The sequence below is a fragment of the Aythya ferina genome, assembly GCF_964211825.1.
Source record: "Aythya ferina genome assembly, chromosome: 3".
In the NCBI taxonomy this organism is placed as follows: Eukaryota; Metazoa; Chordata; class Aves; order Anseriformes; family Anatidae; genus Aythya; species Aythya ferina.
In genome coordinates, this window is record NC_140298.1 from 77351303 (window position 1) to 77370978 (window position 19676).

General features: G+C 37.7%; 1 long non-coding RNA gene across 1 annotated transcript; it reads right to left on the reverse strand.

Moving 5' to 3' along the window:
- Positions 1 to 684: 684 nt before the first annotated feature.
- Positions 685 to 4598, reverse strand: LOC311434924. The gene is made up of 3 exons (XR_014691833.1): positions 4535 to 4598; positions 1736 to 1810; positions 685 to 987 (listed from the first exon to the last, which is right to left on the reverse strand). It is a non-coding gene; the product is annotated as an uncharacterized lncRNA (long non-coding RNA).
- Between the last annotated feature and the right edge of the window lie 15078 nt (positions 4599 to 19676).

The following is a 19676-nucleotide window of genomic DNA, read 5'->3' on the forward strand; positions in this document are numbered from 1 at the left end:
CTGAAATCAGGCAAGAATAGGCTTAGCGGAAACAGGAGAAGTGCTGCACTGGTATCAGTCTGAAATGGATTTCCTTTTCATCCCAAGAGGAAAAAAAAAATACCAAAATAGTGCAGGCTGGGGGTATTGGAAGTTACTAAGAATTACAGAGAATATTTCTGGCTTGCTTGCCTCAAGCTAGTTAGATATTCTAATAGGAGCTTATGCTGTTTCAAGCAACACCAATATTTTAATAAGACCTTTTACACATTTAATGATTAATAAGGTTATATTAAACACCCTGGAGGCAGAGTTTTCTTTTTGAAAAATGATAAACCATTTCGCGAACAATACCTGTAAAATACTAAAGGCTGTGAGTAGAACAAAGTTCTATACATTCATTCAAAGGAATAAAGATTGTGTTCATACGACAATGGTAACTTATAACATGGGCCAAAGGGGAAGGAATATCTGAAAGCCATAGGAAATTTATTTTTAAAACCTATTAATCATTTTAATTGTTTCTAAATGTTTTAAAAGGAGAACAATGTTTTCCAAACTGATGTTTTCAGCAGTTTCTGCTCATTCTGGAATGATCTGTATTTTATCCTTGGAAATTCCACAAGACTCAAGTATTTTCTATATGAACGGATAGAAGGACAGAAAACTCTTTTTGTGATAATAAAGGTAAATACACAAGTTTGTCTCACCTGAGAGTCTTATTGATTTAATTCTCAAAAATACAATCTTAGAATATTGAACCTACATGTCACAGAAACTATGATATTTTATAAGGCAATATGTTCCTGGCACAGTCTGATTAAGACACACAGAATGTATGAGACTCTGCACTTGAGACATCAAGATTTGTTCCAGTGTGTTGCTTTGGCATCTTTAACCTTCTTCCTTCCTGCAGCAGGAAGGCTCTCTTCTCCTCCCCTCTCCTCTCCTGGATTGGTGTACTTTAAGAAGTATCCTAGTCCTCCTCCTCTTGCAGAATGAGACCTCCTTTAAAAGTAGTTAGATAGTCAAACACATTCTCCCATATCTGTCTTACCTCTGAAATATGTTGCAGCCTAAACAGCATCATACATCCCCATCTTTCCTAGGGTTTCCTCAACCTTCTTGTAATACCCCTCAACACCTCTATCTTCATATTTCCAGCTGTCCAGGTTTTAACATCTCTCCCAAGATGTTAACACATTTGTAGTCTCTTTCCTCTAGTCTCTTTATAGCTGCACCTACTTTAAAAACTTACAGCATTTCTCAGTCATGTGCTCTATTTGGATATTACAACACCCATAGAAAATTAGCTTCAGTTATAACCTCCATAAAAAGCAAAAGAACAGAAAGAAATATGGGTTACAAGCCCAGAAGTCATCATTATATCACCCGCATAACCCACACCTTACCAGCCTCACTCAGTAACTCATGAAATTACCTACTAATTACTAGTTTAGCAAGAGTGCAACTTCTAGAAGGCTTGGGGCTGCCTTTCAGAACTGCAGTTTCCCTCTCCCACAGAGTCTTTCCTTATAATCAGTATAGAGTCATGAATAAAATTGGTTCATTTCAAATATATATAGACACATTGGTCCCATAAAGGAGAGCACATCAAAATGTTTTTTAACAAATATAATAGCACAATTGCATTTCTAAGAGGAAAAAAAAAAAAAAAAAAAAAAAGGAAAGAAAGAAAAGCCACATTCTTTTCTTGTCTATAATAATTCTGAACTTTGACTTCTGTTAGACTTACCTCCTGATTTATTGGGAAAAGAATTTATTCCAGTAATGAATTGAAGTATTCATAAGTGCACTGGGATCCTTCAGGCTGAAAGACATTTCCATAAATATAATACATACGATCCTAACAAGACAAGCTTCTTGGATATATCCAACTACGAGCAGATAGATTTAGATGCAAAACAAAATCTATTATATAAACTATTTAGTAAGCTCCTGTAAGTTAAAAAACAATCCTTGTCTTCTAAACAGAGTTTATATTGGCATTTTTTCAGTAAAAGGAAAATTACCTTCTGAATTTGTCAAGAACAAGAACAGCATTTTTCCAAGGAAGTGGTCATCCTGACTGACTCATTCATCTGAGTAAACTGCTCTGTTCTAAATATTCTTTTTTCTCCTTTTCCAGCAAGGCTAGGAATCAGCTTTAGGTTGATAGGCTCTTAAGCTATTGACAGTACATACGTAAGCAATTTGACTATGCTAAGGGTTACCCAGCTCAATAGACACGAGCACAATGTTGGAGACAGCACTAGAAAAGTCACTGGGTGTAAGTAGCCTCTAGAAAGTAGTTTACAAATCATAGAATGGCTTGGTTTGGAAAGGACCTTAAAGATCATCTAACTCCAACCCATGCCATAGGCAGGGATGCCACCCACTAGATCATGTTGGCCGAGACCCCATCCAGCCTGGCCTTGAACACCTCCATGAATGGGGCATCCAAAATTTCTCTTGACAACCTGTTCCAGTGCCTCACTACCCTTACAGTGAAGAATTTCCTTTTAATGTCTCATCTAAATCTATCCTTTTTTTTTAGTTTAAAACCATTCCCCCTTGCCCTATCATTACCTACCTGAGTAAAGAGTCCTCTTCCATCCTTTTTATAAGAACCCTATAGGTATTGAAATTATCCTTTCTAATAGCATAATAGTTTATAACATTGAGTATTGGGGTACTAATTGTGTTCCTGTTAAAAAATAAAAATAAAAAAATAGCATGAATGAAAATCACATTATGGGAAAACTAGAAAATTATATTATCATTAATTTTAACAAAAAAAAAAAAAAAAAAAAAAAAAACCAACTTTTGTGGCTGCCACAACCTGTGACTGCATTAGACAAAATCTTGTCCCTCCATGAAGTTTTTTGTTGAATCACAGCTTAATAGCCGCACAATAAAGACTAAAATTAAGATTTAACTTATAAAGTAAACTATTTATAAAGTATGTGTCTACAAAGAATAGTTCAGAAACTGAATAAGCAATCAGAAACATAAAACTCATGTAAGACCCATATGAAATACTCCCCCACTTTAAGGAACACAACTTGATGAGGTACAGAACTGTTTTCCACTGCATAAATAAAATAATGCAATTAGAGTTAAAGATGTGAACTGATTGTGAGTAATAGCTTTACTACAAGTCCAAGTATAAGCAAGGCAAAGAAGTCGTAAGCATTGGAAAGAAAAAAAAAAAAAAAAAAAAGAAAGAAAAAAAAAAAGAAACCCCTCTTAAAATGCTATTAAGAAGTGATAAGGAGAAAACTTTAAACTAGTACCTCTCTGTATTTTTCCCATTCATCATATGGGCCAGGCAGGAAAACTCCACTGACAACATTATCCAGAACCGTCACAATGTTTGCAAAGACAAGTTACATACAAGAAAACATGCTTACGTTAATGTGTTTTAACAAAGCATTGGAATTATAAATTAGTTCCTTGAAGTAGTCTATTTATTCCTATTCCTGTGTTCTCTACAGTAGCTGGTCAAATAAGGTTCTTCTCCTGATTAAGCTTGTGTGATATATACCTATTTACTAAATATACCTATTTGCAAGGTGTTTGTTTGTTTGTTTTTTGTTGTGTTTTTTTTTTTTGTTTGTTTGTTTTTAAAAGATACTAATGATGAAAACTAGAGTAGAGAATGAATTTTGCTATTTCAGGCTCAGCTCAGCCCCCAAAAACTCACCACAGGAACTTTGCTTTTCTGTTTCTTACAAGCCTTGCATGGGACCAATTAGCTTAAAGCACGTTACCCTGCACAACACAATTCAAATAGTACAAAATATTGAAGCTGAAAGTTAACTTGCCTTTCAAAAGACATATGCCAAAACCTCATGGTTAAATTCCCATCATTTTTTTCCCTGTGTGAGAAGGTGTGCTGCATGAAGTTGTGTTCAGAAAGAGCATTTTTAATAAAGTTTATAGAACCATACAGAATAGAAGTAGCAAAGAATACACTTTCAGTAATAAACCAGACACGTTCAGGGCACACAGTTAATATAAGAGACAAAATATAAATGAAATTGTATTCACATAATTCAGACAGAGATAATACAGGACTGTGCTCATCCAAAGGAAAAAATTAGAAATCTCACGTAGAGAAATATTCTTCAAATTCTACATTGTACATTGTTAGGACATCTGGAGATTCTTTGTTCTTTGCAATTCCCACTTCTCCTAAACATCATTATTAAATTGTCTAATAAAAACTGCTGGCAAGCCCTAAGTATTTCATAACGGATTTGGCTATCTTATAAGATAATAACTTGTTAGGGTGTGAGGCAACAAGAAAACAATACGTGAAAAAACTTTCAAGTCAGAGGAGTCAATACAAAGCAGAATAATAATAGGAAAGTACTCTCTTTACTCAGTTGTAGCATCTAGACAAGTTCACATCACCCAAAGGAAATGGCAGGAGCCTCCTTGTGCTAAACAAAGCAGCAAAGAATACACTGAGAAAAGAACAATCATGAACTGAAGGCAAGATAAACAGACACTAAAGGAAAGGAAAAAAAAAAAAAAAAAAAGTCCAGACCTTAGTTTCTGTCTCTTAGGCCAACTCCTGAAATATGAGCACCCATGCCTTGAGGAAGGGAGGGATAAAGGGGAGGCTGCCAATCAATTTTCCAGATTTGTTAATTTTTTTTAAAATGGTTTATGGATTTCAGCTGCTATATCTCATTTGCTGGGCCTTTAAATCATTTTGACACCAGCATGACTCTGTTAAAACCAGCAGGGTTGCGTCATAACAGAGTGGAGAGTTAGGCCCGCTAGTGTGATCGTTGGTTGCTAGACTGAAGGAAAAAAAAAAAATAAAATAAAAAAAAACTTTGTTTGCACTTCACATAAGATCTTTTAACCACTACATGGGCTAAACTAATCCAAGAGACATCAGGCAATTCCTGTGTTTGGAGGACATCAAGGAAGCTCCATTTCTGGTTTCCTAATCTGGGACGTTACTGAACAAATAGTCTGGACATCATAGCTCTCAGAAGACACTTCTAATCCCACAGATGTGATCAGCAAACTAATAGAATGTGAAGCCAGAAAGAGCCATCAGGTCATCTAGTCTGCCCTTTCATCCTGGGCCAAAAAATTTCATCCATGTCATCCCAGAATTAAGTAGTTTGCTACAGCTGCTGGCAATCATTTGCAGGAACAGCCAGGCCTGAGAGATAATTAAGTCTGCAGAAATACCAGTCTAGGACCCTTCTTCAACATTAAAATCTGGTGTAGAGGTCACATCATTACATTGTTTGAGTCAACTGCTTTTTTAAAATTAGCATTTACTGTGCTGTTAAACCTATTATTTCTCCCTATGTATCTAAAGACAGTAGGTTGTTCCCATTTACACAGTGACAACGGATTTTTGTACTTCTTGCTTTTTCCAGGCACTCTGACTTGAGATGGCGGAAAGTGCAGCTAAAGACAGTAAGATTATTTAATTGCTGATATACTTCCAATGCCCTGCAGGTTATGTGAAGGATTTTTGTTTCAATTTTTTTGTCTTTTTTTTTTTTTCCTTTAGGCTAGAAACTGAAAAAAGCATTTATCTGCTTGACAGAACTGTTTTCATTTCATAAACTCAGATATAGAGAAACTGTATTGCTAACAAGGAATATATGATAGAACAACAGGAAATCATCACCCTTTCCACTTGATCTAAACACTATTACTGAATACAGGCAGACCTCTCTTCTTTAGCTTCCTTTTAGTTATTGTGTAAAATATCGTGAGAATGGTGACAAGTGGCTTAATGGGACTCATATCATTCAACTGCTTTAGCAAATCCCACTTCTCAAATTTATACAAAAGTCAGGTTAAGGTTTTGCCAAGCTTAAAGAAAAAAAAATAAATTCGACAAAGACCTAAGTAACCAACGTGTACAGCACTTTGTAGGGACTGTGCAACACATTAACTTAAAATGCCTTTTAAAAAAAAAAAAAAAAAAAAAAAAAAAAAAACTTTAAATTTGCCACATTTACCTTCTATAAATAGAGTGGGTTTAGGAAGGTCCTGAGAAAAAATGCCACAAAAAAAAGCAGCTCAGATTATATTTGTATTTCACAAACCATTTTAGTGGTGGTGTGTGTACTTAGTTTTGATGCCTCCAGTGGGGTGATGGGAGCAGACACAGATCTCCTACAACATCAGGCTTAAAAGATGGGCCCTAGCTTGTTAACACTGGAGACAAATCTGACCTGTATGGCCACTGTCAGGTTTTCCCATAAGACAAGGAAGGAGTCAGAAGTGGCTGCCACTATAGGGTCCAGACCTTTATATTTGGCAGATCTGGGAATGGAGAAGGCCTTCATGATCTTTTCCTGCTCTCCCCTGGTGGCTCAGATGTGGAAACAGCTATAGCTGAAAAAGTAAGGCTATAACCCTGGGAGATGGTTAATCTCAGTGTCTTTTGGAAACCAATTATGAAGGAATTGATGACATTTTTAAACACCTCCCATATTACAATTTGTGTCCATTCCCCCTTGTCCTGACATTGGGCACCTCTGAAAAGAGCCTGGCTCTGTCCTCTTTGCACCCTCCCTTCAGATATTTATACACAATGATGAGCCTACACATTGATTAGATCCCCCCTCAGCCTTCTTTTCTCCAGTCTGAACAGTCCCAGCTCTCAGAGCCTCTCCTCCTCACAAAGGAGAGGTGCTCCACTCCCTTCATCATCTTGGTGTCCCGTCTTTGGATTCATTCACCAGTATGCCCATGTCTCTCTTTCACCGGGGAACCCAGAACTGGACACAGCACTTCAGTTGTGGTGTCACCAACACTGAGTAGAGGGGAAGGATTCCTTGACCTGTTGGCAACTCTCTTTCTAATGCAGGATGAGGAAGGAAATGCCAAGGGGCCTTATCTTCACATGCACAGAAACACATATGGATGAGCACAATGTTGTTCAACAATCTTCTAGATTCTTCCTGTGCATTTCAGCACCTATTTTGGCAAAATATCTTGCAAAAGACCATAGTCAAGGGCCTAAACTTCACAAAGCCAAGGCACCTTTTATGTTCAAAAGACAACTCACTCCTCAATATTAGCAACATGAGTTTACTTTACTGATAGTTTACTGGCTCACATGGCTGATAGTATCATCTTTCCCTGGTTATGCCACCGTACAATACAGTTGGATTTTTTTATTTTTATTATTATTATTTTTAACAACTATGAAAAAAGTCCTCCTCCCATAAGTCTTGGAGAACCTCTGTTCTGTTTTTGGACAGTGAGCCAGTTTATAATTTTGAAATATAACACAATTTTTCTGTTTATCAAGACTTCTAGAGAAGAAGTGACATTTAAGCACCTTTCTAAAACTATATAGCTATATAACAAAATTTTAGCTGTTGATATCATTATACTGTCACCTGATGATAACCAGACATATTTGACTAAAGTTTCTTGATAAAATCATCATCATAATAATTGTAATCCACGTTATTCTCTAAAGGATGCTTTTATCTTTGCCCACTGATTAACAGTAGGAGATTAGTGACTAATCATATTCAAAATGAAATCAATATTCCTCAGTTTACAAAACAGACTCTGAAAGTTTTGTGGGGTTTCAATTAATAAATGTTTTGTAAAGGAAAAGTAAGAGCATCTGATAAAGAGAGGGACCTGAGGCCCTTCTCACTGGCATGATAACTTAAAAAAAAGTATCATTATCAGATCAGATTTCTTGAGATCATCCCAGTATACTGATTTTCTAAGTTAAAATAAGCTCAGATTGGAATCTCAAAAATAAACAAATTTGTAGAAGGCTAGGTGAATATGTTTGCACTGTTTCCTGTAATATATGTTACATTTTATACCAAAGATTAGAAAGAAACCACAGACAGCTCTTCAGATCGTGTCATGTGTAGTATCAGTTCACAGCAGGAACTTAAGATGAAAATCTCTAAAGTCAAAGTTCATAAGGAGCTCTAAGAACCCTTCCAGGTGTTTTCAAGGAAATTGATGCAATAGAGCATAGAGATGAAAGAGCAAATATATATTATTTTAAATCATAGCTTCAGGGTTTAAAGCTAAGCTCAGCAGGTACTAGGAGACCCAGCATGGATTTCAAAGCAAATGTACATCTAAAGAAAGCAATTTTTCATTACAGTCATATTTGACATTGTATTAACTTTTTTCTTTTCTTTTCTTTTCTTTTCTTTTCTTTTCTTTTCTTTTTCTCACAGTTTTCTCTTCCTACACTATCACAATCTTTTGTTCCAATACTTCATTAAAAAAAAAACAAAACTCAGAAAATCATTTCTGTTTGTCTTTGTGAACTCTTCATTAATTGTTTCCTGACCATGTGCAGAGTTCAGATATAATTCAGTTTAGAACTGGGTATGCCAACAGGTCATGCTCTCCATTTAAAAAATAATAATAATAATAGTGCTATAACAATAACAACTAATGTAAAATTTCCTATGTCAGATGTGTGTTATGAAAAAGAAAATGAAGAGACAAGTACCATTTATACTTCAGACCTGCCATGACATTCTAGAGCAAATAGGATTCTGAAAGCACCAGTTCTATGGTGATATGAATGCAAGACTGTCATGATATTCTGATAGGCACATATGCAAAACTAATACATTCATCTGGATTTTTGAAAGGAAAACATTTCATCTTTTATACACAGTCTTGCTCCTTACTGTCTACAAAAAAAAGGCAGCAGAATATGAGAGCTGCTTGCACCATTTCTCATACCTCTAGACAGACGAACAAATTTATTATACATGCAAAACTCTTCAAATGCACAATATGCACTTTACATGGCTAGAGAGATAACTCTCACATTTGGGTTGGTAAACTCTTGTTTGTGTGTGCAGATGAGGATTTTATAGACAAATATCTGGAAAAATGGTGGTAATTACGGTTCAATTTGATTTCAGAGAGCACTTTATTGATACTTTTGGATAACCCACTGATATCTTAGATCATTATGAAGACTTCCAAGATGCTTGATGGTTTTCATATGGATGGATAGTATGTGTATATAGTTATGGACCTTTGTATTACATAGAAGAGACATACAGCCTCTAATATCATTTACAAATAAAAAATAAGTGTGTAAAGTGGGTTGTTTGTTTTTTTGTTGTTGCTTTTCCCCTAATATTAGCTCTTTCTTTTTCTGTTATCAAAAATGAAACAAATAACAGTCATTTCACATGAATAGCTTAACACAATCCAGTCCTTTGTTCAGTTACCAGCAAAACCACTTTACAACAGCTCCTTGGAATTTATAGATTTTTCCATTCGCAAATAAACTTTTTAAAAGTTGTAAAAAAAAAAAAAAAAAAAAAAAAAAACTTTAAATAATTAGGAATTGAATGCCTAAGAGAAAAAGTTCTTTGAAAACACACTGAAGACAGAAACTATGATTTTATCACACTTTCCCCTGGGTTTCTGCTACCCTGGATGCCAGAACTACAGCCACAGAAACACTAATATCAGGAAACATCAACTTTGCAACAGGGAACATAGAGCAGTTCTTTTGAATTCCTCTTTTATATGAGTTGAGCACCAATATGGGGAATTCACCCATAGGACACAACACAGAAATAACTTTTTGTGCTCTAGTTGAATGCCAAGTGTACTTCCACTACCATATTCTGCTTCAAATAATTGCAAAGCCATGATGTACATAAAAGATTATTTGGACATAAGCAAAGAAGTATACAGAAACACATTGATTGCTCCCAGATGGATGCATACTGTGTTGTGGCAGACCATAATACTGCAGAGTGTTTAGCAAATGCATCTATCTGCGCAGTAAATTCCATACAGGACTATATGAGATATTGTAGATTAAAAGTAGAATGCATTCTTTACTTCTAAGAGCAATAGAGCTAGTGACATTTTGGATGATGGGGAGCTAAACAGATATTGAGAAGAAGGGAAAACGGAAGAGAGGAAAATATGAAAATGATTTTGTTTAGGCTGAGAAAGCAAGAAATCAGAAACATATACAAGCATGAACTAGATATTTATCATCATTATTACTGCACAGTATAATGCTTCAAATTTCTTAAAACCTTTCAACCAAAGACTCTGAAGCATTAGCAGCCTTTTAGGAATTAATGAAGGTGAAAGACAAGGCCACTGGAAGGAAAATTGAGTTGTACAACAGCTATGGGATTTATCAAAGGTCAGACATTGAATTGGTGACATGAGGAAATAAAAGCATGAAGTTTCCATTCCAGCACCCTCATCTCACAGCTATACTTCATATAAAAGTTTTGCTACTTCTCACGGACATTCTGGCAGAAGCTGAAGGACTTAATAGCCAAAGCAGTACAACTTTCTAGGTTTTCTGAAAACTTATTTGCCTGCCTCAACATGTCCATTTTTTTAGGAAACAAGATTGAGTAAAACTCCCTGTAAAGATCTTCTTGCTTCAGTGCCAGCTGGACAACTATTTACTGTGGATTCTTTAGCCATGCTATCAGTATGACCAAGTAAAATAGAATCTACCCAAAATAAGAGGTATACAAAACCACCTTTTTTTTTTCCTCCGTGAAATTAACTTCACAATACGTATCTGTAAACTTAGGAACAGATGCACGTAGACATAGATGTGTTTTTAATTTCAATATTAGTTAAATTATCTTCTGTCTCCCTCTCACTATGTCTCACTCTCCCATTAATGATCCTCTTTATTGTTCTGATGTGAATTTAAAAGAGGAACAAGTCTAAGTCACACAAACTGAGGCTACTAGAGATGCCAAGTAACATGAGCACTGTTGCAGCCACGTTTAACACAATAAATAAGGTTTGTTCAGATGTAGTGCTGAGCAATCCAACCACATTAGCCATTTCTGCTGACTGCTGCTGACAGGGAGCATTGGACCACAGAGTTACCCCATGAATCTCTCTATGAGCAAGAGAAGTTGCATTCAGAATAGTGAATTGCTGCAGCTGACAGGACAAGGATCAGTGTCAAGGTTTGGGAATAGGAACCTCAAAATGCACCACATATCTTGAAGGTTTACAGAATCATCATAACTTTTTCATGATTAAGTGAGCCAGATCAATTCCTTAACTGTCTGTGGTTTGTCTGTCATCATTTTCACATGTGCCATGATTACTCTGTAAAAAGCTACTCATTTGAAAAGCTAACCCCTCTATTAGGGGGCAAGCCTGCACCACATATTATAAAAGCACATGGAACAAACAGAATCAATTTTCAGCTTTTAAATGAAGTCTAAATGGCCTTCCCCTTTCAAACTGTTCATGTTAAACAACAAGCACAAGGGACTGATATTTTCTCTTTGTATGCTGCCAGGGCAATCTCCAGAAATTTTCTGCAGTATATCAAAGACCTATGTTGCATGTACTAAAGTGTATCTGTTCAAAAAAGGAAGGAAGGAAGGAAGGAAGGAAGGAAGGAAGGAAGGAAGGAAGGAAGGAAGGAAGGAAGGAAGGAAGGAAGGAAGGAAGGAAGGAAGGAAGGAAGGAAGGAAGGAAGGAAGGAAGGAAGGAAGGAAGGAAGGAAGGAAGGAAGGAAGGAAGGAAGGTTGGTTAACCAGCTTCAAGACTAATGTATGGTGGGTCTCCATCACAAGGTATCCCACAAGCATGAAAGATAATATTGATTGCATTTGCCACACCTAGGACTCTGGATAAGTCTAATTTGTTTTGTTCTCCTAAAACATTAAACTGCTAAACTATTGTGAGAGACTAACTGGCATACGTATTAGGTGTATCATGAGCAGTCTTGCTTTCAGCCACTGGTAATGTGCATCAGCAGACTACATATACTCAGCCTAGTGTGGCTTATTGCTATTTAAATGGGTCTCATATGTGTAGTTATAATGCTTAACTGCCTTCATAAAGTGTTTGGAGATCTACAGGAGGAAAGGCCGTGCAACTTCAGGACTGCTTTCCACAAACAAAAGACCCATTTCATGGCCACCCATGACTGCAGGGTCTGGGTTCTGTGACCCAAAGGATTGCTGGGACTTCTACAAACTTCTGATAAAACATAATCTCTGCTCAGCTTCTCCAGGGAATCTGGGGATCCTGTTACTAAAAGGTAATGTAAAGCAGTGGTGGGTGGTTTAGACACAGTCCTAGATTTTTAGAATATGTAGTTAATGCTTTAAAATTATGTTTCAGAAATCAACAATGGTTAGGCAGCCAAACTCTGATCTCACTGATAATCCAAGTAACTTCAGTGAAGTAATGAATTTACACTTGTCGCAGCAAATGAGATCAGCGTTGGCCCATTTAACAGAGCAGAACCCCACCCAGTGTTATTGTCTTAGCTCTGTAATTATCATCATTGGTTGCTGTTCTGACTGCCTGTAGCTTTAGTCATAAGTCTAAGGTGTTGACAACTCTTTACTGTCCAAATAATTTAGCTGATCAAGACAAACTATCAATCCACTCATACTCTTCTTTACTACTTCTTAGGAAGCTGTGTTTGCTTAGACTGGTGAGTGTAAATCAGTGACATATCCCTATCTGTGACATCACTGCTGATGTCACTATTTACACCAGCGAGGGATGTGTGTGGTGTGCACACAGCAGCAAAAACCAGCTTCTTACAAAAGCACATCTTTACCTCATCCCTTTTCTCACTAGGATTTTCAAGTCAAAATGATAGAACTTCACACAATTGGGAATATTTACTGTGGTTTGTCATCCCTGCAAGCTTACAGACAAGGTGTTCTGCTTCAAAAAAATATTTATTTTGGTTACTTGGATTACTGCCTGGACAGGAAACAATGAAACAGATGTCAGGGAGCTGGATGAGTAATAGAATAATTTTGAAGAGTGATTTGAGCTGCTAAGAAGATGACACTTAAGAGGTCAGAAGCACAAAACATTTTCCACTTTCTTTCCTTCTGAACTCAAAGCTTGAAGGATAGGCTGTGTGTAATTCAGCCTTGTCAAGCTGGTGTGGTCCATGCAGCTATTGTTTAGATCTGTTTAGCCATTGTGAAGGTCTTCAACAGTGCCATTTCAGAAAATAAAATTTAAGGAAAAAAAAAGAAAAAAAAAGCAGAGAGATGTGTTACAGATAACACAACAGTGCATGGAATATTTTCTCTATTACAGACAAATTTACCAGAGAGGCTGGAAAACTCTCGGCTACCCGGCGTGTCCCCAGCAGCACAGCTTTCACTAGCACAGCTGTGCAAGCTCTCCCCTCCCTCCCATTTGGAGAGAAGCCGCAGTTGGGGCTGTCCTAGTGCTAAGTGGATGATGAATCATTATTTATTTTACAGTGATAATGATAAGCTTTCTCTGTCTGGATGAGGAACTTTCCCTCTTGGTGCTAGTACCTGGCCCAATGACAGAGACTTACTTCCTGGCCTCAGTCTACAGCCTAGACTGGCAGGACAGAAGAAAGGTGTGTGGCAGACAGTGCTGTTCTCTCTCCTTCTGAACTGGGGAAGTGGGACACCCAGAGGTGAAGGAAGTGGCCTGAATAACCAAGGGAAGGTCATGACAGGATGGGGAGCCACTGAAGTCCCAATCCCCAGGCACTTTGATCACAGAACCATCTTGGAGCAGAAGTTTGTGAAACTGACAGCTCTTTACCCTTGTGTAATAGGTCTAGGTAATAACTCTACCCAGGTTAAACTTGCTTTTCTGATGTTCACACATCGTGCATGATGACTCTGCAGGAACAGCTACATGTGCCTCTATTTCAGAGTGTTGGGGCCCCATCCAGATCTTTACACTTCCAACATGCTGAGCAGCCAAAACTCAAGGAGCACTGAAGGGCACAGCACAGCAAGAAGAGCACCTCAAATTTGTGTAGGGCCATCGCAGCAGGCATCTTATAACAGAGTACCAGGGAAACTGGTAGCTGCAGTCAAGGGACTTCTGTGACAGTATTACCATGCAAAATGTAAATAGCATATTATTCAGTGTCTCTACTTTTATCACTGTACATTGCAAGTTATCTTCAGACAACTATTAACAAACTTTTAGGGATGTTGTATCTCACAGTGAAACCTCGTTGCTCCAGAAAGTAAACACAGAAGTACATCTCTTTGCGTAGCTAAAAGTTTCTAATGTAGAGAACCTAGAAAATATAGTGATCAGTCTACAACATAACCGAAGACTGAAACTTTCTATTGAAGAAAGTTGCTGCCACCTTCAGACGAAACTGAGGATTAGCAGAACACCCATGGAGATAAAATACATGTATATTCTGAAAAACTGGAAGTCCAGGGAAAAGACAAGTAGCAATAAATCTCTCAATGCTGTGTCATTAATAGTTACAGGTTTCTATGATAAAACATTTATCCTTGTACTGTAAGAGGTCGGAATAAGTGATGACCATGCCTCCTTTAGCTCTTAACACCTATTAGGTTTGGGTGTTTTTTTCTGTTCTGTACAATGCTTTTTTATTTTAATTTTTTTTCCTTATAAATAAAGGGTTATAAGATGCTTTAAGATACATACATGTAGTTTCTGTGTATTGCTGCTCACCATTGAGAAGAAAGACACTTGAAATGAGATAAGGAATTGTAGATAACTATTTGTTCAGATCAGATTTGGGCTAAAACATGGAGCTCAGAATGTTTTCTTGACCATTACAAAGACAGGATGGATTTCTTAATAGCTATAACTTGAATGAGCAAGACCAAGGAGGAGAAAAACGTATTTTTTTCCAAACGATGGGACATTCGGAATAAATGAAGGGAAAAAAGGCAGCCTGATGATTTTTTTCTTTTCATCCTTACTTCAGAGAAACTCCAAGGATTCCTCTAGTATTTGTAGACATTTTAGAGATCTGGTGGACACTCAAAACTATCAAAGTTCAAAAAGGAAAATGCTGGGTGCTGCTCAGCTTTGAGGCTACAGTGTCCCTTAATGACAGCTTCTTGACAGTGTGACTCCACTGGAGTCAGAATCTCAGCATCTCACTAGCCAAAATCTTACAGAGCCATCTGTAAGATGAGCTTCTAAAAAGTGGAGAAGGCAAGCAGCAAACTTAATGAAGTCTCAGGCTATATTTACTTTGTCAAGTATTTGTGCAGAGCTGTATCTATACACTCTTTAAAGGATAGCCCAGAGAATTTTGACTTTCTGTCCGGGACAACAGGAGACTGGTCATATCATAGCTAAGGCTGTCACCCAGTGAAAATCACTCAAAAAAAAAAAAAAAAAAAAAGGGGGCAATAAAAATTGTTTTGGTGGTGTAGATCAACAGAACCCAGCTGAAAGCCACGGGTGATCAGCACCTCAGAGTCCACAAGATGGTACTCACAGCACTGTCCAGAAAGGACCTGCCGCAAAAATCCCAAACACTGCTCCCAACAAACTTCAGGTATTTACTTAGTTTTAAGATCAAAGCAGACAGTTCTGTGGCAACAGTGCAGGGAGCAATCTTCCCAAGAAATATAGCCAAGCACCAATACTGGATTTGTTTCTGAAAATCAGAAATATATCTGCAGCCTCACATGCAAGGCTTTGCAAAAATACTTTTTATGCAGACAAATACTTTTAAGAAATAGAAAAAATCTTGTTATCAGGATTTTTAATGATGATTTTAACTTGTTCTCTGACTTCAGTTATGCTGAAAAAAAAGTTAGCATAGCAAAGATCAGGCTGCATGAAAAGTCTCCGCCAGTCTTTTTATGTACAGGAATACATCAAAGGGCTTCAAGGGGTTTAGTAATGGAACTATGACAGCCCAAAGAATAAACAGAATTTGAGTGGACAGTTGCACAGGACTTAGAGCTTAATCTAGGGAGTCTGCAACTTGCTGAAAGGAGCCAATATTAAAGTAATTATGCATTTAAAACAATTATTATTTATTCTTCAAAGAGTCATACTCGAAAGAAGTAACCCATTTTAAATTATTTCTGGTAATTGCATTGCATCCCCAGATTATATGTCTACATTCTCTTTGAACTAGACTTAAAAAAAAAAAAAAAAAAGTATTTTTGTTTAAAAACTACCCCCCTCTTGAATACTTCTGCTCTAACTTATCATTTCCTACAACTGTAATACAGGGTGTTAAGCCTGAGTAAATACCACTAATTTTAGTTTCTATAACTAGAACAGAAACCAGTTTAATAATGAACAACTGCAAATACCCTGATTGCTCACTTACCATTGACTTTTGATAACCTGGGAGATTCTATAAATGTGTCAGCACATTACTATTAAAATTGTGGTAGTTCACCAGCACTTAGTAAAACGACTGAACACAAACTTAGGAGGAAACATTGTTTTGCTTCAGATAGCATAAAATAGCTTTCCATTTACAAAATTTTCTACATACAAAATCTGATTTAAAGTAATTTCCAATGTCTGCCAGCTCTCCTGAGACATGATCACGTTATGCTTGTGTAGAAGAACCCAAAGAGCATACTCTGTATCTTCTTACTAGCTAGGATGGTAGGGTAATTTTTACTTCAAAGTCTATTTAACAAAGTTAATGATCAGTTTGTGGGGAGATTTCCAGGGCTACATTTAAGAATATATCTTGCTCAGATACACATGCAGAGGTTAATTTTAAACTAGCTGGCTGTTATGTTGCTGGGAGCATAGCAGCCGCAGAACAGGCTCTGTACAGACTCCCCTCCATGGAACTGGGTCATTTGAGGCAGTTGATCTATGCCCACATCCAGCTCACAGCTACCTGCAGTGTGAGCAGTACCCACCCATAGCCAGTTTACAGTTGGTTTATGAGAGTCTAACTGAGCTGCAGTCCCACTCGGAGTTTCATATTTGCAGTGAATGCAGAGCTGATTCAAAATGAAATGATTTGGCTTTCTGTAGATATGACACTCTTTCCAGTCTGCCTTGAGTCCACCAGCTCTTCTCATTCTATACGAAGAATAATTCCTCTCCATCTTCATGCCTTGTTAAACTTTCCATCCTCTTTTGTTCCATTGTACTAAGGCTAGGTTTATCTCACACAGCTATATGCAAGCTAAGCTAGTTGTCTGTTCTAGCTCTATCTTCTACCATATCAAAAAAGAAAGACCAGCATCTTTCTGAAGGGAGTGTTACCTCTACCTCAGACCCTGTCTAAGGGGAAGGAGCATTGGAGAGTAGCTTCCACAACACAGAAAGTCTTTGAAGCAAGATTAAAGAGACTTGTTTTTGTATCATTTTCATTATTGTTTTCTAAAGCAGAGACAGAATTCCCCTGCCTATAGACAAGCCACAGATGAGCTGCTTAGACTAGTTCTCTGAAGCTGAATTCAGTTGCCTAAACATTGGCATCTAGTGAGATATGAGTTGCCGCAAGGTGTTTAATGTATGCTATGGCTTTGGCAGATATGACAGAGGATGTATAAGAAGCCCACTCCTTTCTAGTGTGGCAGCCAGCAGCCACAGTGGATACCCTATAGCATGCAAACCAGACAGATGCTTGCATTTAAGCAACTGAATTGAATCCCTGATGCTTAAGCATTTAGAGTTCTTTACGACTATTCCTATGCTTATTTTCTAAGAGCAGATATTCACTATTGGAAGAGTGTGTGATTTCCATTTTCAGGGTAAGTAAAACCTGTGAACTATCCTACACAGTAAAAGCACAGTGAGAAGTGAGCACTTCCATTTTACTATGGGTAAGCCTCCTGATGACAGTAGGAGGACCTAAGGATAACACTAGAGTTACTGGCTCTTGCTCGTTGTAATCTATTGTTGGTTAACACATTGTATTTACACTAGGTAAAATCCTGGAAGTGAGATAAGGCTATCTATTGGACAACTTACAAGATTTTTATATGTTAGTTCTTGATCTATTACAGAATCTCACTGACATGGGCATAAAATATAAATATCTGAAGCCCTGATAAAATGTAGACTTCTTTGGGAGCTATCATGCTCTCATTTGAATTCATTTCTGTAAGTAATTTCCTATTTTAAAATACTTCTAGATCACCCCAGTTCCTTAAAATTTCCTTCAAAAATGTTCTGGGTGCTGTCTCAATTTATCTATTTATTTATTTATTTTTAAGTAAAGCAGGTTTAAGCAATCTGTTACTGCATTCCATAGTACTTTTAGCAATGTGATATCTAGAAGCCTTTTCTACAAATAAGGAAATAAGATATTTCTACATTTCTCAACAGTCTCCTACTCTGGTTCACTCTTCCTCTTGAAAGTATTTGGTGTCACCACTGCCTTTATCCTGAGGTAAAAATATTTGATTCATGCTGCCTGAGGAGTTATGCATGGGGCAGATGGCTCTGTAAAGCAGGCACCTTCTCTTGGTCACCAGGTTTTCTCTCCAGAAGCAGTCTCCCACCTTCCACATCTTTTCTGGGTCAAAAAGCTTGACCTGTCCAATTGCTGGCTGCTCCTGCAGGCACTCCAAGGGTGGGTGGTCACCAGCACCCCCTCCAGGACCCAGGGAACTCCTGAGCATCCTGGTGGCCTGTTCCAGCTCCAGGCATCCAGGGAGATCAGTGGATCGTGCTGGCAGACATGTCTTCCTGCCTGAGGTCACCGCTGATCCTAGAACATCTCTACTCTTCCAGCACTTCAGGCTAGCTGGCTGTGTCTCTGCAGTTCTTTATAATACAAATTCCTCTCTCTCAACAACTCCTTGAGCTGATCTTTCCTGTGCTGTTTATAATTCTTTTTTTTTTTTCCACTCTGCCTTCTGGAAGAAGACGCAAGAAAACAAACATTTCTCACTTGTTTTTTCTTTCAACAATACTGTTTTTTATTAGCAACATTTTTTTTTCCATTAGTCAGACAGTACCCGTTAAAAAAAACAACTCTACTTTCATTTCACAGTGAGAAGAGTTTCATGTGGAGTTCAGAGCTAACCTCCCCTGTGAAAAAGGTGTGAAGCATTTTTTGGGGCCCTGAAAGCACCTAGGTCTTCCCCAGGAGCCCATTTCAGCACAAAGCAGTGCTGATCTCCAGCCATGTGCCCACCAGCAGGCCAGGCCACACCACCCTTCTTTTGGGGGATGAAGGTGAGATGTGAGTGTCTTGGAGGAGTGGGTGGGCACAGGTGAGGGCATCAGTAAATGACTTCCAGACAAGCAGTGTAAGCAAGTCTGCTGCTTCTCCCTTCATACCATGTTGCTTTGCATTTTGTCCATACTTTCCAGCTTTTGGCTGACTGAATAAGAAATAAGACAACTTTCCCTTACTTAACTTCTATCATTAACATGCTCTGGGCAATCAGAGCCCATCACATAGGCTGTTATTTAAGGAGACATTTGAGATGTGCACAGTCAGCTGTATCTCAAACAAACGTGACACTATTGGTCTACCTAGACAAAGGCCAATGTAGTTCAGTGTCCCACCTCTAACTGATCAGTGATGATATCTAGGAAAACAGTACAAGGACGAAGGTAAGTATACAGAGGTAATTAAACTTTCAGCTTGCAGAAACATGTATTTTAAGACATCATAAGCCAGATATCATAAGCCAGATGAGTATCCTCATCTTTGTATTTATTAGATCTAGGTGAATTTTCCTTCATGAATAGATACAGCGGTTTTCTGAACCCATTTCCGAATCCATTCTGCTGCATTCCCAGATAAAGCTGTATGTTGAAAGTATTGTCTTCTGCTTTTAAACTTCTGTCTAGTGGTTCTCTGTAGTCCTCAGAATTCACAGAAAGGTAGTACTTATTTAACAGTACAGGTGGGAAGTCATAGCTGGATGCAAACTGCCTCTGGCTTGGCCTACATCAAGGAGAGAGGCCATTTCTGCTGTGTTTGTGAGACT